Genomic DNA, 13,641 nt, shown 5'->3' with positions numbered 1-13,641 from the left:
TTTTCCTCTAGAAGAGTTTCCGCGTCTCCATAAAGAAGTTGCAAACGTGGTACATTATTACAATCAACTTGTTTCGATTACGAAACTAAGTCAGTCACTAGTACATGGATATTATCTGCGTCTGTCCGTACGCCGACAGTATGTATCAGATAAAAATTATATTATGTCTTCAGCGTCTAAGAATTAATTAAATAATACCGAAAAATTGTTTTGTTTTTGAGTATGTTGTTGAGAAATATGAAATATAAAATCAAGTCTTACGCAGTGCGGTAACTACATTCCCATTTAAATGTGGCGCTTTCGCAGTTTCCCCCAAGAGCAGTCAGTTGCCCTGAAAGTCGGTAACAGATTTCTTACTTATTACAGAACTCTATAGGTGATTGGATCGAGTCTCCTACTGCGCGGTTTTAGCATTGCCAAGCGTGACAAGACACACTGTAGCCTCGGCAGCCACTCCATAGCCTGGGTTTCACAGGTCGTCAGGGTGGTTGAGGAGACGTTACATCTTTTCCTTGGCGTTTCAGTAATTTCGGTGCTGGCCTGCAGTAAAGTCGGATGTGAAGATTAACAGAGCATTACAAAAACAGAATCATCAATCTACCTTCTGTACCTTCCTCGTCCAGCCCTCGTATGTATTTTTGTTGATGTCTAACAAGGTTTTCTCAATCTTTCCATTTTTCTACATCATAGCATTTTTATGAATATTTTCCAGCTTTATTTTCTGATTCGCTGGATACCTTGGATTTATTCATATGAGAGTGTAATTTGAGATACTGAACTAAAAGGGTGGCATACTGATAATATCAAACGATTTACTATTACTGTTTACGGATAAAAGTAGCCTACCTCAAAAATACCGAGTGAATAACATTTAATGGTTTAAGATAAAATAAGTTTAGAGCACTTCTAAATTTAGTTCTTGGGGTATCATTACTTGTTCTCAAACTCACCAAATGAGTTACGTCAGAAATGGCAATTTTAGACTCTTGTCCCCTCATGGATATATTTCTGCGGACGCCCAGGGGTAAACCGGTAACAAGTACTCTCTGCTGGGCACCTCACAGTACGTGTATACGAGGACTCAGTGGACACGGGGCGGCCGTCCTTGGCTGCGGCTGCAGTGTGCGCCGGTTAACCCCAATACGCCCGCCGCCTTCAGCCACAGACAGAGCCTCCGCGCCGCTACTGCAGCCGCTGCTGCCAAAGGTCGTTGCGCTCGCTCTCGCTAGCTGCAGTCTATCCACTGCTTCACAGGGGGCTGACGTCGGATCTTTGTCTATTCCCGAATTTGCGATAATGCGTCAGTATTCTCAATTCCGAAACGTACTGAGTCTCATTAACTGCAGAAGTGTATGATAACTGTCTCTAAATGTGAGCATACGTAGCGTGACGCGTGTCAGTGCCAGATGTCACTCTAATGATTGTCTTCAATGTAACTGCGAACCACTCGAGTAGACTAGGTATGACATTTATTACATTACGAGCTGTATTAGGGTCCATTCAGAATGGACGTCAGTGGAACGGAACTTGTAATGAGACCACCTTAATAATATCTCAAATTTATTTTTCGTTTTCAGCATGCATAATCAGCGAGTTACTTCATCACTCGACAGATACCATACGTGAATGCTAAGTCGTCGGCGCGCGGGACGAATTAGCTAACGTTGACGTGGCACTCTGTGAGTTTTGTGACGTCGCGTCCTGCTATTTTACGTTGACGAGCCATTTTCTCACGTGAAACACAAAATAAGTTCTGCGATATTTAAGCAACGTGCCATGTAAAGTAGAACTGGTCGGAGGCAAGAACGTTCCCTACGTCACAAGCAGAAAGCGAGACACTGTACTGTTTTGGCGTGTTCAGTAGTTCACATTCGAAGAGTTTTCTGTTGTACGTTACAGCATAAGGTGATTTATGCTATTTCTAAGTACCAGCACATCGAACGTCTCGAGAACGACTCGTTATTAGTGCGATCTGTTGTAATAAAATGACTGGAAAACTCATGTTGACGATTAAAAATTTTCATATTTAGTATTTTCGCATAAAACTCGTGTGTTGTGAGAGTAAGCCGTTCTAAGACAACGATCCATTGAAGAGTAATGAAAACGTGACGTTCTTGTTAGGATTATTTGTAATCGAATGTCAATTAAAGCAATAGGGCCCTACTTGTATAGGCGGAGAATTTACTGACATAGCACTTCGGTGTCATATTACAGCTGAGACGATTTTGCACAGCATATGTTGCCGGCGTATCATCATTCTTTTGTTCCCAACGTCATTACAGAAATCACGACTTCCTGCCATGTGCCAGGGGGGACGGGGGTTAGTGTGCCTCCCCACCCCCAATTCTGCAAAATTCTCATGAAGTATCCCTCGTCCCGCTTCCCTGGTGCTTCTGCTCTGAAGCTATGTCTGCATTGCTTTTCAGAAAGTCGTTTAAGAACTGTCTCGCCGTCCTCACATTGTTAACTTTGATTAAAAAAAACCAACATTTGTGTATAGAATACAAATAACGGGATAGACATTCTTATTCGTTGCAGATTAGTTTTTTATCATAAACACTTTCCGACAAACTCTGAAAAGGTAAATAAAGGCAAGTCTACTTTCACATCCTACTCGCTCCTATCGCCAGCACATGGCTGTACCGAAAAACCGGTATTTCTCCATAAATAACTTCAAACCAAAGTTTGCTTGGAAAATATAAGTAACAACTTAGGAATTTGTATTTTCTGAACATGAATTTTGCCTCAAATACCATCCCACAAACCCAGAAAACGCAAAATCATAGCAAAACCCAGTTCCTCCAGTTACCAGGGATTGGCTACACAGTAAAATTGCGACCATAGTAGACCAGCAGATGGCACCGACAGCAATTAGAAAACGCAACCAGTCATAAATTAACTATTTTATGCATCTAAGAGGTTAAAAAATTCTAAAAGTCTGCAAAATACAGCAGCAGTGTGAAAAGAGAGATGTTTACGTTATTTGTTGAGGTTAATATATTAAAAATGCAGTTTGATGTCACAATATTGCAGGAAAAGTCTGCAATGCAAAAGAAAGCACATATTAATTTCTACATATGCGCCAAATTAGTGTGCAGGAGCTTGAATACATAGTAATAGCGTAAGATACATATTACGGAATGATATTTCAAGTATCTACTGTGAGTATACGCAATTACTGTCTTTCCTGTCCGATGCTTTGCGGTCGAGTCAAGGTCATTCTCAACCCGGAAAGGACGTAAAAGTGAAAAGGGGCTATGGCATCGCAGACGGAATGAAACGTCATCGTAACACACTGGACGGAACGTCAACACGTCACTCCGGTCAGCCCAGTGCTGAAAGGTAAAAGTGACGTTATGAGACACCTTTAGCGACGCAACAACTCAGACATAGTATTACAAGTAAGTAACTAGCAACGATGTAATTTATTAATGGCCAAAGCTAACATCAGACGAATTTCGTACAGTGACCTACCGGGAAGAGGAACAAAAGGAAAAAGTGTCGTCTAAACATTTCAGAGCATCCATATTTATTTGCTAGAGTAAATTTATACAGAAAAGCTTTTCAAACAATATTTAGAAAGAATCATATAGAACCCAGTTTTCTTGCAAAGTAGCAAATACGGTCAAGATAAATAGTGCCGACGTTTCCATTGTTAAGGAAAGGTAATTTGACAAAAATAATTTCATCAGTTTATGTTCTCATTTATGTGCAGTGTAGGCTTTATCTTTGTCCAGGTTTTGTGAAACTTAAATATTTTACACATCTACATATTTGGCGTCTTTTTTTGGAAGAACATTCATAGCAAAGATGTCAATATCCAGAAGGACCCTTTGCAATGTGATACAAAAACAAAGCAAACAATAAAAAAAGGACTGAAAAGACTAAAAGAACAAAAGCCACTGCCATAACATCAGAGAGGGTTGCTGACGATACCGCTGTTCTCCTACCAACGTCAACGTCCCAATTTTCTTCCCGAGAAACTAGGACGTCGACGACCTGTTCCATTCCGTTGATGGCCTGTGTAAATGCCACGTTCTGAAATGCATTGTGGAAAGTTTGTTTTGACATTCCGTTCCCTCAAGCGCGAATCGACCATCAGTGTGGCAGGAGAAATCGCCCTTGGCTCTGTTGAAGGCAATAGTCCAAACATTCACGTGAATTGTTTTGAAGAAATCCTGAAATATACGCGAGTGAAGAGGCAGAGATCAGAACACGTTCCAAACGAATACAGGCTCCATGTTATTACCACAATGCTCCATTTATCAGCGCTATGTATGAAATATAAAAGAAATTTCGTCCGAAATTGTAAAATAATAAATGAGCAGGTTAATCACATACTGAGGAAGCAAATAACAGACTGAGCTCGAGGGCTAGGGACTATCATCTTGCTGACACATAGAGTAATTCTTTAGTATTTTTCCACTGAGTGTGGCATTTACTATTATAGATAGAAGTGGTTATGACGTGCGGTAGGATTCCTATATATGGAAGCTGAATCACAAGACCCATCCTTCTTTCTGTCGAACACTGATCCCACTGAGAAGTCAAAGACACTGTCAGGATCGAATTGGTAAAAATCAAAGACAACAGCAGATATACTAAACCTTACGAGTACAAGGTCCAGAGAGTGTTGAGAGCTATAGGGGCAGCATTAGGCAAAGCTTGACTGAAAAGGGCAAGTGAATACAATGGAAGAAGATTGGGTTGATTTGAGGCATGAAATGGTGAAGGCAGCAGAGGCTTAAATAGGTAGAAAGAAGAGGCCAAGTAGAAATACTTGGTTAACACAAGAGATACTGAATTTAACTAATGAGAGCAGAAAATATAAAAATGTTGCCAATGAAGCAGGGGAATACAAACGTCTAAAAAATGAGACTGACAGAAATTGCAAAACGTCTACGCAGGAACGGATAGAGGAAAAAAGTAAGGGTACAGAAGCATACACTACTAGACAGATACCGCCTATAGGAGATTTCAAGAGGCCTTTGGAGAAAAGAAAACAGCTGTATGAATATCAAGAGCTCGAATGGAAAATAAGTATTAAGAAAAGAAGGGGAAGCTTCAAGGTCGGAAGAATAAATAGAGGGGCTATAGAAGGGAAATGGACTCCAAGGCAATCCTATAGAAAGGGGAGAGGAAAAGCTTTAATGAGAGATACTGCGAGAACTTCTTGACACAGCTCTGAGAGATCTAAGACGAAACAAGGTCCCTGGAGTAGACGACATTCCATCAGAACTACTGATGTCCTCGGGAGAGCCAGTCATAACAGAACTATTCCACCTGGTGTGTAAGACATATGAGACAGAGGAAATGTCATCAGACATGAAGAAGATTGTAGTAAATCCAGTTCCAAAGAAAAATAGGTGTTGACAGTTGTTAACACTATCGAGCCATCAGTTTAGAAGGTTGTGGCTACAAAATTTTGACACAAATTAGTTACAGAAGAATGGAAAAACTTGTAGAAGCCGGCAATGGGGACGATTGGTTTGGATTCCACAGATGTGTAGGATCACATGTAACAATACGACCCTAGACTTATCTTAGAAGACACTTTCAAGAACGGCAAACTTGCATGTATACCATCTGCAGATTTAAAGAAAGCTTTTGACAATGGCGACTGGAACATACTCTCCGAAATTCTACTTGCAGCAGGGGTAAAATACGAGGAGCGAAAGACTATTTACAATTTTTACAGAATCCAAGAAAGGCAAACTTGCATGTATAGCATTTGCATATTTAGAGAAAGCTTTTGACAATGGCGACTGGAACATATTCTCCGAAATTCTACTTGCAGCAGGGGTAAAATACGAGGAGCCAAAAACTATTTACAATTTTTACTGAATCCAGATGGCAGCTATAAGAGTCGAGAGGCATGAAAGGGAAGCAGTGGTTGAGAAGGGAGTGAGGCAGTGCTGTAGCCTACCTCCTATGTTGTTCAATCTCTACAATGAGCAAGCAAAAAAGGAAACCAAGGAATAATATGGAGTAGGAATTAAAGTTCATGGAGAAGAAACGAAAAGTTCGAGGTTTGTCGACGGCATTTTAATTCTGTCAGAGACAGCAGAGAACTTGGAAGAGCAGTTGAACAGTATGGCCAGCGTCTAGAAAGGAGGATATAAGATGAACATCTAGAAACAAAACAAAGGTAATGGAATGAAGTCAAGTAAAATCAGGCGATGTTGAGGGAATTAGAGTAAGAAATGTGCCACTTAAGTAGTAGATGAGTTTTGATGGTTGGCAATAAAATAACTGATGATGGCAGAAGTAGAGAGTATTAAAATGTAGACAAGCAATGAAACAAGAGCGCTTCTGAAGAAGAGAAATCTGTTAACATCGAATATAGATTTAAGTGTTAGGAAATCTTTTCTGAAGGTATTTGTCTGGAGTGTAGCCTTGAACGGAAGTGAAACGTGGACGACGAACAGTTTGTATAAGAAGACATCAGAAGTTTTTGAAATGTGGTGGTGAAGATTAGATGGATAGATCATGTAACTAATGAGGAAGTACTGAATAGAATTGAGGAGAAGAGAAACTTGTGGTACAATTTGACTAAAAGAAGGGATCGGTTGATAAGACACATTCTGAGGCATAAAAGGATCACCAGTTTAGTTTTGTAAGGAGGTAGAGGAGGGAGGGGGTTAAAATGTAGAGGAGGACCAGTAGATGAATATAGTAAGTGGGTAGTTATTCGGAGATGAAGGGGGCTTGTACAAGATAGAGTAGCATGGAGAGCTGCATGAAACAGTCTTCGGTCTGAAGACCATAACAACAACAACAACGAAACACGGGAACCAAATATATGGCGTTCGTGCTATGTTTGGTGAAGAGATTCCTCTCGATGTAAGCATACACTGGTGTGCTGATCTTGAGAACGAAAGTAACTTTCTGATGACGTGCACTGCCAAGTAACATAGCTTGAAGAAAAGAGGGCCATACACAGAAAGAACTCCTGCTTGATGGTACAGATGGTAACAAAGAGAAATACGAAAGGAGACAAACAGGAAGGACACTTTTATTAAACACAATAATTACACTTTAGTCAGCGCAGTTTATGATCGTCTCCTGGACGTTGAAATGAGTACACTGGGACACACTGGTATGTGGCACCAGAATAAGATAAGAATATTAATAAATTAAAATGGCACTATGATAGACTCGATAATGCGGATCGCTGACTGCACGACCGCAAAGCCAAAGATACAGTACTGCTAGTGGAGAAAGAGACCGCTTAGCGCACAGTGTCTGTGAGGGAAAGACGATGGAGTAGGCACTTTTTGGGATGTACTGTGTGAAGCTACCAAGAGTTAGATTAATGTAGGTATATCAATATTGTTGAACATAGAAGCAGAAGTCTTCATGCAACCAAGCCAAAGACTTAAATAATTATGATTTCTGTTTTTGCCAGCGCGTTTGTATATATGAGTTCGCTGATAATTTATAATTACTGAGTAACTCCAGAATGTATGTAAACCGTTTTGATAAAAAGGTTAGTTAGATATTTCATTTTTATAACGCTTTTAAGATTTTTTGACAGAGCTATGCGTAATTTGATGATTTGCATTTATGTTGGATTAATGAAGTTAGATAATACTTGCTGTTTAAATCTCATTCTTTGTGACTCAATCGTGAGTAATGTAACTTCAATTGTCCGATGTTTTTGAAAAGCCAAACTTAACTTGCAATATAATTTTGCTAACAGAAAAAACTGAGTGTTAGTAATTCACCATAATCAGTACCGCCTCCCAGTCCAGGTTATATATTTTTCAAAGACGTTGGATTTTCTTAAATGTTCTCGTTTATCGGCCAAATGAATTTCATGTACAGTTCAAGTGTTATGGCCAACATTGCACACTGATGAGCCTGTAGCTAGCATTTACATTTTTTTTATGAGTGACCAGAATATATCACGTTTCACCGTTGTTGCTCTAGAGGTAAGATAATTTAATTTATTTGTTATGTGCACAGGGACCAAAGTTATCAGATCTGAACAGGGCCAGATGATTCAGTGTCTAAGGGGCTGAATGTATTTTGCAGTGACTATTTCGTTATTGGTATTGGGAGTTGCATTGCCCAATCGATTCGTGTAAAGTTTTGCTAACAATAACACAGTAAGCACACCACTTGCAGTTACAACACGCAACACAATCAGGCTTCATTGTAATCGTAAAGTTTATTATATCATAATTAAACAACGTTGCAAAAGGCGGAACGTGGTTGTTAACAAGACGTGAGATCAGAACGGACGGCACTGCTTGCTCTGTAACGTGCTTCTATGCTGGCCACAAGAATAGTAACGAGTTCTTGTGGTGAGGCGTGCCATTTTTACATCATCACAATTGAAAACTGGTGGGTGGGCGTCGTGCGTGTGTACGTCCTGCAGTACGTCTCCCCAACCCTTCCCAAACGTGCTGATGGGATTTAAACCGGGCCAGCCCATTCGCAGAGTATCCTCTCGTACCAATAGCCCCTCCACCTGCGCTGTTCGAGGCGGTCGCTCATTGTCACCCATAAAAACGAAGTCATGGCCAAGCGCACCCTGAAAACACGCGCATGCGAGAAGAGTACAGCATCAGAATAACGCTGACCGGTGAGTGCTGGAGGCCCGTACGCCCATGCTGCAGTATGCCTCCCCACATTGTAACATGTGGACCACCAAACCGACCACGTTCCACAATGTGTCTGGGTGAACTACATTTTCGCACCTCTCACCACATGATGGTAGGTGTAGCATTATCGGACATGGCCTTTTTGATGGTCCTGATGTCATAGTATGCGGAGGCATAATGACTCACGGGCGTACTAACCTAGTCTTTGAACACGGTATTCTCACCATTCCATGTTATTATGTTACTCTACTCCTTCCACGTGTATGTCTTTTCAGTGATGCATTAGGACTCGATGACAAAGTGCGACCACAACGAGCGGCGAAGCTGGAGGTCCCGCTGCAACGAGAGGATATTCGGCAGATGTAGTGGCCTGTCCGTTGCCCTGACTTAAATTCCACCGAGAACACGCGGGATGCGTTGTGCAGACGCATTGCAACGCATGCACATGAACCGACGACCTTCCCGCAGTTGTCAGCCCAGTTGGTGGAGGAATGGAACGCCCAAAGACAGGAACTCGTTACTGATTTGTGGCCGGCAGGGGAGTACGCTGCAGAGCACGCGTTGGTGTAAGTCCTATGTAGAACCAGCTCTCTCCTGTTGCAACGTCCAGGAGACTATCACAAATTGCGGTAACTTCAGTGTACTTACTGTCTGTGAATAAATGTTTCTTTCCTTTCTTTTAATTACATTCTGTGTCCGCCTCCGTAGCGTAGCGGTAGCGTTTCCGCTTATCATGCAGGGGGCCCGGGTTCGATTCCCGGTAGGGGACTGGGTGTTGTGTGTCCTTCATCATTATTGACCCGCAAGTCGCAGAAGTCGCGTCAACTAAAAATGACTTGCAATACGGCGGCCGAACTCCCCCACATGGGCCCTTCCGGCCAACAATGCCATACGCTCATTTACATCTTTTTCCATTACTTTCTGTACTGCTCTATATAAGGTCCAAGCTTCATTGACTATTGTATGTTACCTGGCAGCGACCCATCATGCGGAAGTACTTTCGTTCCTAAGTTGTGTACACCACTGTAGAGAATGCAAGATAACGACCTTAATAAAGAGGAAAAAACCGATAATATCCGATTAAAAGTACATCAGTGAGTATCTAGAGCAAGTCACATCGCAAAAAGAAATAGTGGCAGAAAATACACAACATCTGTGAAAGGGTTTCGAGAAAATGCATCTGTTAAGTGAACCGTATACAAAGCACTAATGTGACTAGTTCTAGAGTACTATTCCAGCGCTTTGAGTTCTTATGAACTAGACATGTCAGCAGGAATCGGAAAAATTCAAGATATATGTTTGCTAGAATCTTAAAAGGCCGATATATCACATATGAAAATAGACAAATACGGGGGAATTTAATTGGGAATGTTTGTAAGAAAGGTGACATTGTTCTCTCAATCCCTGTTCGGTAAGTTTACAGAATACGCAGAAAACAATGTGATAATTCTTCCGCCCCCATTATATACCTCGCGCAGAAATTATGAAAGTTATGTGAGACAGATTACAGTGCGTAAAAGTGCATACAGACAGTCAGCAATTTTTCCCTCGGTCAGTTTTGGAACGGAATAGGACATATTCGCTGATTTTAGGTAAAATATCGAGGAGTGCACAATGGCGGACAAGTGACTTGAGAAGCTAATATCGTATCTGTATCGGTATGCATCCCAAGCTATGTATACAGGGTGATTCAAAAAGAATACCACAACTTTAGGAATTTAAAACTCTGCAACGACAAAAGGCAGAGCTAAGCACTATCTGTCGGCGAATTAAGGGAGCTATAAAGTTTCATTTAGTTGCACATTTGTTCGCTTGATGCGCTGTTGACTAGGCGTCAGCGTCAGTTGATGCTAAGATGGCGACCGCTCAACAGAAAGCTTTTTGTGTTATTGAGTACGGCAGAAGTGAATCGACGACAGTTGTTCAGCGTGCATTTCGAACGAAGTATGGTGTTTAACCTCCTGATAGGTGGTGTATTAAACGTTGGTATAAACAGTTTACAGAGAATGGGTGTTTGTGCAGAGGGAAAAGTTCTGGACGGCCGAGAACGAGTGATGAAAATGTAGCACGCATCCAGCAAGCATTTGTTCGCAGCCCAGGAAAATCGACTCGCAGAGCTAGCAGAGAGCTGCAAATTCATATTTCAGCAGGATGGAGCGCCACCACATTGGCTCTTATCTGTTCGTAACTACCTGAACGTCAACTACCCGAGGCGATGGATCGGCCGCCAGGCAGCCCGTGACAGAGCACTTCATCACTGGCCTCCAAGAAGCCCTGATCTTACCCCCTGCGATTTTTTCTTATGGGGGTATGTTAAGGATATGGTGTTTCGGCCACCTCTCGCAGCCACCATTGATGATTTGAAACGAGAAATATCAGCAGCTATCCAAACTGTTACGCCTGATATGCTACAGAGAGTGTGGAACGAGTTGGAGTATCGGGTTGATATTGCTCGAGTGTCTGGAGGGGGCCATATTGAACATCTCTGAACTTGTTTTTGAGTGAAAAAAAACTTTTTAAATACTCTTTGTAATGATGTATAACAGAAGGTTATATTATGTTTCTTTCATTAAATACACATTTTTAAAGTTGTGGTATTCTTTTTGAATCACCCTGTATCACAGCAACAGGAGAAATTTTCCAATTCCTTGAGCAAATGTTCCAAGTTTTCTTGGGTTTGACATACTGCCAACCGACAAACGCAGTGTCGCCGTTAGTTTGCGACGCCTAGTTTTGCTCTCGGGTGTGCAGCGTCTGCGCACGACGGACAACGGCCCTTTCTCCCGCCACGGACTGCAGCCGGAGTTACAGCCGGGACAGGTTCGACGCCCGGCGAGACCGGATTCTTGGAAACTCTGCACTTCTGGTGAGAAACTGGTTCCTGCAAAAAGCTGCATTGTTTCCAAAACTCGTCTTCTCTCCCTCTCACATTTTTGCGGAGAAAACATCACAAACATATTTTTTGTATAAAAAAATTCCAGAACACGATGTACGTTCTCCAGCAATGAAGTTAGTGCGTTATCAATTCTCTCTTTCCATTTACTGAGAAATGCGACTCCAGAAACGTCAACGTTTTTTTCACTGTTTCTTACAGCTTTACGCTACCCATAATCGAATGAGTCATTCGATTTTTTTTTGTTTAATTTATTCAATAGTATTATATTAACAACAGTAACGAATATAATTTATAGTACGTTCTATTTGTTACTTCGTTATCAAAAAAGAAAAGTGTTCTGAAAAGAACCACACAAGTCGAAAATCGTTTTAAATGAGTGGTCAGCGTGACAGATTGCCGTCGTACGGGCCCTGGTTCGATTTCCGGCTGGGTCGTCGATTTTCTCCGTTCAGGGACTGGGTATTGTGTTGTCTTCATCATCATTTCATACCCATCCGACGCGCAGGTCGCAAAATGTGGCGTCGAATGTAATAAGACTGGCACCAAGGCGACCGGACCCGCCCCACAAGGGGCCTCCCGGCCATGACGCTCATTTCCATTTTCAATGACAAAAATCCACAAAACCTGCGATAAGAAAATTATAAGTATGTTGAGCATTTAATGTGGAACATGGTTAATACATGTTATAAATTTGGTCATTAACTCGGATGTTCTCAGTGCTTTATTATTCCCTGCGCACATTGCACTGCATTTGTAACATCAACTCACGTCCTAATTCTATAAATGGGAAATGACAGCTGGATGAAAGAACAGAAAATACAATTTTTTAATGTAAAGAAAATTAGTTTTATATATGTGGTGTCTGTTGTGTCGGACATGTCCGAAAGATATGTCCGAAAGAACAAACAGCAAATGTGTATCATTGAAACGAGGACGGCCAGTGATGTCTTCAGTGCAGATGCACACCAGGCTCGAGCTCTTAGGGGAATTGGGAAAATGCCGCGAGTTTTGAGGATAAGCAGAGAATTTGTGTCTGACGGGAGGCGCGTTATGGACTCTGTGCAGTTGCGACGACCACTGTCTCCGGATGGCGCACTGGTCAACACATTTGCCTAGTAAGCAGGAGGTCAGAGTTCGAATCCTGGTACGGCTAAAATTTCGAGTTTCCCCACTGATTTCGATCAGTGCCCACTCGCAGCCAATGCCTATAATTCCTTTGTGTCTTAAAAGTAGTTTTACCAAACTGGATTTTTAAAGACGCGTGTACTTATGTCTAGAAACACTCTTCTGTTTTTCTTTGGTTTCTGGTTGATGATAAACCCTAACGAATATTTAGTAGTGATACTTGGTGAAGAGGCTTTGGCCAATGATCTATGCATTTAGTTCTCCTTGCAGAAACCGTAATGTGTTCATAAAACAGCTCTACAGAAAACTCTTGGATCTGTCACGAGCTGCTAACTTCGAGAAGTTATGAGAGCTGGAATAAGTGCCTCGTTGCAAATGCATTATAAAGGTAATGTAGAAATAAAGAAATCGTGTCGTTACTTACTTATACAAATTCGCGTTTAAGTTTACACAAAGGTGGCATAGTTTCGGAAGAAAACTGAGTAATACCGTTTTAGTATTTTATGAACAATTTAGTATGGAGCACGTGATCTATACTTTTGTTCATACAAGTTTTAGATCGACATAACCTACAGCATCGCCTAAATAAAACTTTCGCTGTCGTGTAGTGACATGGCTACAAAATAAAGCACCTACCTGGACAACAGCTTTTCCTTCTGTCCTCAAGTGTGACGAGTTGGCTAATGGAAGTCCCTTCTGCTATTCGACGAAAAATCGCGGAGATATTAACCTGAAACGAAAAAATAAAGATTTCCTTAGAACTCTAGCTCTCACACATTAGTTAATTTTTGCGTTTCTTACGTTTGAATCATTGTCAGTGAGAGATTTCAACACTTGGTCAAACACAAAAGTTAATCAAACAGCACTACAAATCTTAATAGACAGAAAACCTGCACAACATCACAAATACATTAAGAATGACTCGAATTTAGTCAACAATGTCGAAGCTCTACATCAGCTGGCCGGTGACGGGTTCACACGTTCAGTAACATTTGGCACATCGTACAGAAG

At 41.4% G+C, this 13,641-nt stretch overlaps 1 protein-coding gene across 2 annotated transcripts in view; it reads right to left on the bottom strand.

Moving 5' to 3' along the window:
* The window catches only part of LOC126236416 (extracellular sulfatase SULF-1 homolog), a 799,264-nt gene extending 785,902 nt beyond the window's left edge, over positions 1-13,362 (bottom strand). For both annotated transcript variants that reach the window (XM_049945711.1, XM_049945712.1), the window contains exon 1: positions 13,267-13,362. The gene's annotated coding sequence lies outside the window, so the exon portion shown is untranslated. The remainder of the gene's footprint in view (positions 1-13,266) is intronic.
* Positions 13,363-13,641: the final 279 nt, after the last annotated feature.

Source organism: Schistocerca nitens, chromosome 2, assembly GCF_023898315.1.
Source record: "Schistocerca nitens isolate TAMUIC-IGC-003100 chromosome 2, iqSchNite1.1, whole genome shotgun sequence".
Taxonomy (NCBI): domain Eukaryota; kingdom Metazoa; phylum Arthropoda; class Insecta; order Orthoptera; family Acrididae; genus Schistocerca; species Schistocerca nitens.
This window is presented reverse-complemented; position numbering and strand designations above follow the sequence as displayed.